The following is a 5425-nucleotide window of genomic DNA, read 5'->3' on the forward strand; positions in this document are numbered from 1 at the left end:
TTTATGAATGCTCTCCAGCTGTAAGTACCATTCTAAAATTTTTCATTCAATAGACATTTATGAGAGCGGGCTATTGTTTTAACCATCTTTACATGAAGAGAAGAGAGCACTTTTTATTCTTTACAGATGGACATGAGGTTGCTTCCAAGTTTATATTACCAAATGTCCTTGTTCTTCGGTTCTTGAACTCCTTTAAAGACAGTCTTTAGAAGCCAACTAGCCAGGCCATAGAGTTTGCATGTTTTCAATTTTTGATTGTCAAATTACTATCAAGCAACATTGTTATCTTAGTCTTTTGAGTCCATGTACTCTTCCAAAGCCCAAGACACTTTTGAGAAAAGCTAAAAAGTAAAAGTAAATAAATACTAAAATCAGCAAATTTGAGCTCCAAGTGCCATGACACTCAGGCAGCAACTAGAAATTCCTATGTCTTATTTCTCAAATAGAAAATGAGGATAACAATATTTTGCCCAACTTATTCCCTGGGCTTTGATATAGACATAAATAAAATCATGACAATGAATGCTCTCTGTAATCCCAGACATGCTGATTACTTTGTTTAAAAAAAATGCATACATAAAATGATCCCCTTCGCTGCTCAAATCTGAGTGTTAATGGTAAATAAAGTCTTGACTTCTACTTGAAAAATGTGGATGTGAGCAGCTTCATTTAAAGGTTTTCAATTTCTTAAATGTTGAGAACTTTGTTCATATTTCTGATTTATGACAGCAAAATAAAAAAAATTTTTCCTTTGAAATCCAAAGCAGGGTGCGCAACAGGATAATCTGATGGTCAGGTGATCTTCATCCAAGATGGCCTATGACTTATTTGAGAGAAGGGGGACTCATATACATGCTATGAGCAGCAGAAGGAATTTAATATGATTTAATAACTTAATATATTCCCTCTAATAACCCCATGCTATAAACTCACCTTACAAGGAAGGGCTTTGTAGCATAGAAAATTTAATTATCCTACTTGAGGTCACTCCATCAGAAAACATTAGAATCAGGTATTGAACACAATGCTAGTATTATCAGCTCTTAAAAAAACAAACAAACAAAAATGAAAACAGAAACAAACCCACCACATTATCTGACCACAAGTAGCGACACTGAATGCACATGATGACAAATGCGTGGCAAGAGAAAGCATCAGAGATTCTGGGAATGTGTGTGCCCTGGACAAAGCCACCTCACCTCCTACCACCTCGCAAGCATCCAGCAGAGCAATTTGAGCTAATAGTACTTCCCTTTCCAGCAATGATCTCAGAAAGCATTAGTAGAGAAAAGGCACTACAAAGAGAACGTATTTCCCTGGGATTACAGACAGAGCTGTTTCGCAAGCCTGTCACAGCAGAGTGGTCGGTCCTGTAATATCTAACATGTGTGTAGCTTTCTGTAGCCCACATGCAGAAGGTATTTGTAATATGTAAAAAGATGAAAGGTAACCTTGATATATGATTATTGGGGAATTTAGAGACAGTTTTCCCTAACTCTATTTCCCTCCCAAACAAATGCTCATAATTCAAAGTGCATGTCTACACTATATAAATTACTATAAACATGAACTTTGAGACACCTATATTGAAACCAAGTATGAAACCAAACAAATTTCCCCCCAAACAAGATCCTTTTCTATCAAATGTTTATAGAATCATCTTTAAAGATTAGAATTTTGTTTGAAGCAGCAATAATCAAATCAAATAAATAATGAAGTACACGGATCAGCAGCAAATTTACAACTTACCTATGAATAAGATTAAGGTTGCAAGAAAAAATATATAATAGGTTAATCTCACAGTGGGCATTGTCTGATTTGACATCACTGTTTAACTTTACAAAATATGTTGGATGGAGTTCACATTTTCTTTTATATTATTGGGAGTTATCTATTCCTTAAAGGTTTGCTAGAACATCCCCATGAAGATAATTGGGCCAGATCTTTTTTTGAGACACACATGGTTTCTACCTCTGTTTCCTTTGTGTTTATTAGACTATGGTACTGAGATTATTTTGTCAATTTCTTTAATTTTCTTGACTTATTTAGGATTCAAGTTCCTCTGTACAAAATGGTTTGTGAAATTTCTATAATTTTCAAAACATTTTTGTACCCTCTGATGGTACAAAATTTGTTTCTGATCCTATTGTCAATTCAAATTCTATTTGTGTCTTCCTTTTTCTTCCAGTTATTATTTTTCCAGAGTTTTAATTACTTTGTGAGACTTTTCACAGAATTGGCTCTTGGTTTCACTTAGTAACTCTATGATTTGATATTTGTACAGTTTTCTAATTTCAACTTTGGTTTTCTGTTGATAATCCCCATTCTAATATTTCTTTATTCCTTTTACCCCTAGCTTCCTGGATGGGAAGACTAATTTATTTTTAAACATTTAAACCTTTTTAAACTTCCAATAAGCCACTTACGGGTATAAATCTCTTTTCAAGAACCAATTGACTACTATCCTATAATTTTTATTTTCATTCAATTCTAAGCATTTGTTATTTTCATTAAACACACAAATCAAATTAACTCATTTTTGTTTGTTTTAATGTGAGAATATACAATCCTTTCATAAGCTACATATTGTCATTAATTGTTAGGCTTCTGCTACTGCAGTCACTAAATATGATTCACACAGTATTTCTCCAGGGGCTTCCTGTATGGTCATACTGCATCAATCTGCAATTGTTCCATTCCATTGTGTTAAAAGCCAGATCACTCCTATTTATTGAATTCAGAGTCTTATTATTATTATTTGGACATTCTTGCTAACTGTATAATTGCAACTACTATATATTGTAATACTGGTCCTTTTTCAGTTTATTCTTACATTCATCTATGCTTTATCCTCACTAAGTTTGTGCTTCACTTCACATCTTTTGAACATTTGTTTAAATCTGTGCGGGTTTTGTCCTTTATGTCCCCATTGCTCTAGAGCTGTGCAATCCACTTCTCTTCAAACAGTGCTTATCTTTGTTTATTTAGCTTTCAATCTTTTTCTTCAAAATCATATATTTCAAATTCGGTATTTGTCTTATCTCCCATCACTAATAAGTCAAGAACTTTAGACTGTGGTCATTCCTTTTAGTGATTCCACGCACTTATAAACTCCCGAACATGAATAGTTCTTTTAAGTCTTAAGTGTTTATATTTGTTTTTTTGACTTTGGGAGCTCAAGATGTCAAAAGAAGGTTGTGACAAGTTCACCAGAGCAAAGTTCTAGGTCTTTCTAGGTTGTCACGTAGGTTCTGTGACCAACCATGCTGGCAATACAGGAGCCAAAAATGTGGTTATCATCTCTTGGAATGGAATCAAAGGACTGGCTGAACAGACTTCCGGCTGCTGGTGGGTGATATACTGATGGCCACAGTTAAGAAAGGGAAGCCAGAGTTAAAAAAAAGGTCCATCCTGCACTGACAGTTTGACAATGAAAGTTGTAACAAAGAAAAGATAAGGTGTGTCTTTGCTTTGAAGATAATGCAGAGGTTGCAATAAGCAATAAAGTGAGGTGCAAGGACCTGCCATCATAAATAGATCAAGTTGCAAAGAAATGTTAGAACTTATATCCCAGGGTTGCAGCCAATGCTGACAGCACTGCATGATTCTCCCTTGTGTTAGATAGATAGATAGATAGATAGATAGATAGATAGATAGATAGATAGATAGATGGATGATAGATAGATAGATAGATAATATATAAAGATATATTATCTATGTATATGTAAAGATATATTATATGTATATATAGTTATATATTATAATATATATAAAGAATAGATATATTCTTTAAAAAGTCTTTGCTCAAAACAAAAAGATTTGAGCTTTTAATGTTTATTGTTATTGTTGCTGTTGTTGTTATTCTTTCTCTGTGCATGTGGAGTCCAGAAATCCAACTTGGGTGTCTTCCTCTATCTTATTCTATTGAGACCTGGCCTTTCACTAAATCCAACACTTGCCATTTTTGCTAGACTGGCTGGCTAATGAGCTTCTAAGATCTGCCTGCCTCATCCCAACCTGTGCTGTAGTTATAGACAGTGCAACTCCACACGGCTTTTCCTGGGTGCTGGGTGTGGGTATTCAGGTGCTCACACTTATATTGCAATTGCTTTACCCACCAAGCTACCCTGCCAGCCCCAGTGTGTTCATATTGATTCCTTTGCTTGGATTCACTTTGTTGTTGTGTTTCAGCTGTGTGGTTGCTCTTTCCCCTTCCTCTAAGAACATTCTTGGTAGTTAACTTCTATGTCCACTGCTTATTTGAGAATGTCCCTATTTGATCCTTGTTATCCCATGAGAGATTGCCCACATAGAAATATCCCAGACTCAGCAATAATCTATAGAGGAATGAGGAGGACTCTTGGAACTAGAAGGGGATTATTAGGGAAGGAGGCTGAGGGAGAGGAGAGTAAGAAGGGATAGATATGATCAAAGTAAGCATATATGTACACACAAGAGTCACCAGAACACTCATTGTTTTGTATAATTAATACAGTCAAATGCCATTTTAAGTGCTTTTCTTGCTTATTTTCTATACCTAAGAAGAGATGCCCTAGTTTTTTTTTTTTTTTTTTTTTTTTATCTGTGTGGCCTTCTGGAACTGCAGACAAATCTCACAGCGTCAGGCTTGCTTGTTGTGAGTTTATCTTCTACAACAGATTTCCCATCTCTCTGTCCTCGGGTCTCCATTTCCCTCAAACTGTAGCTCTCCAGGCTGCGTTCTTCCTGTGTTCCTCACTGAGCCTTTTGTATAAACAATCCTAACTTACTTATGGTGTCTGTGTTCTCTCCTTTACACTCTATAGATTTTGTTTGGATTCTACAAGCTTTTTCTTTCCTGCTACCTATTTGTTTTCGGCCCTGGGGATTATTCACAGAGCTTCACATACCACCCCTAAGCCAACGCCAAGACATTCTCTGCTTTCTGGTGTAAAATGTGATGTTTTTTTTATTACTTAAACTTTAACTATAGCTTTTATGTTATTTTTCTGAGTTTGGCTGGGGAAGAAAATATTTCCATATGTGTTCATTTAATTTCACTCATCCTTTTCAGTGTCCGTATTCACTTTAAGCTCAGATCCCAGGCTGGGGCTGTAGTTGAGTAGTTGAGTATTTGCCTAGCTAACACCTATGAGATTCTGTGTCATTCTCCAAGCACAAAAACAGCCTCATTTCTCACTATTTGCTATTAGTATAGCTCTTTTTGCCCAGGACATAAATATGGATACATGTGCTTCCACAAATAGACTCATGTTTTTCCAGGCTCTGGTCATTGCACTGGGGAGGGGTATGAACCTGGATTCGCAGGAGGCAGTGGGCACGGAAGAGAGCTAAACCCTAGATGTTCCTGACAATAAATCAATGGCCAGTGGGAACAGTAGGCTTTTCCCTATGGTCTTTACAGCTGGGTGTGACAGAAATGATT

At 36.0% G+C, this 5425-nt stretch overlaps 1 pseudogene; it reads left to right on the forward strand.

Moving 5' to 3' along the window:
- Positions 1-3181: 3181 nt before the first annotated feature.
- On the forward strand, positions 3182-3605 carry Gm20006 (annotated as a pseudogene).
- Positions 3606-5425: the final 1820 nt, after the last annotated feature.

Source organism: Mus musculus, chromosome 10 (assembly GCF_000001635.26).
Source record: "Mus musculus strain C57BL/6J chromosome 10, GRCm38.p6 C57BL/6J".
NCBI lineage: Eukaryota > Metazoa > Chordata > Mammalia > Rodentia > Muridae > Mus > Mus musculus.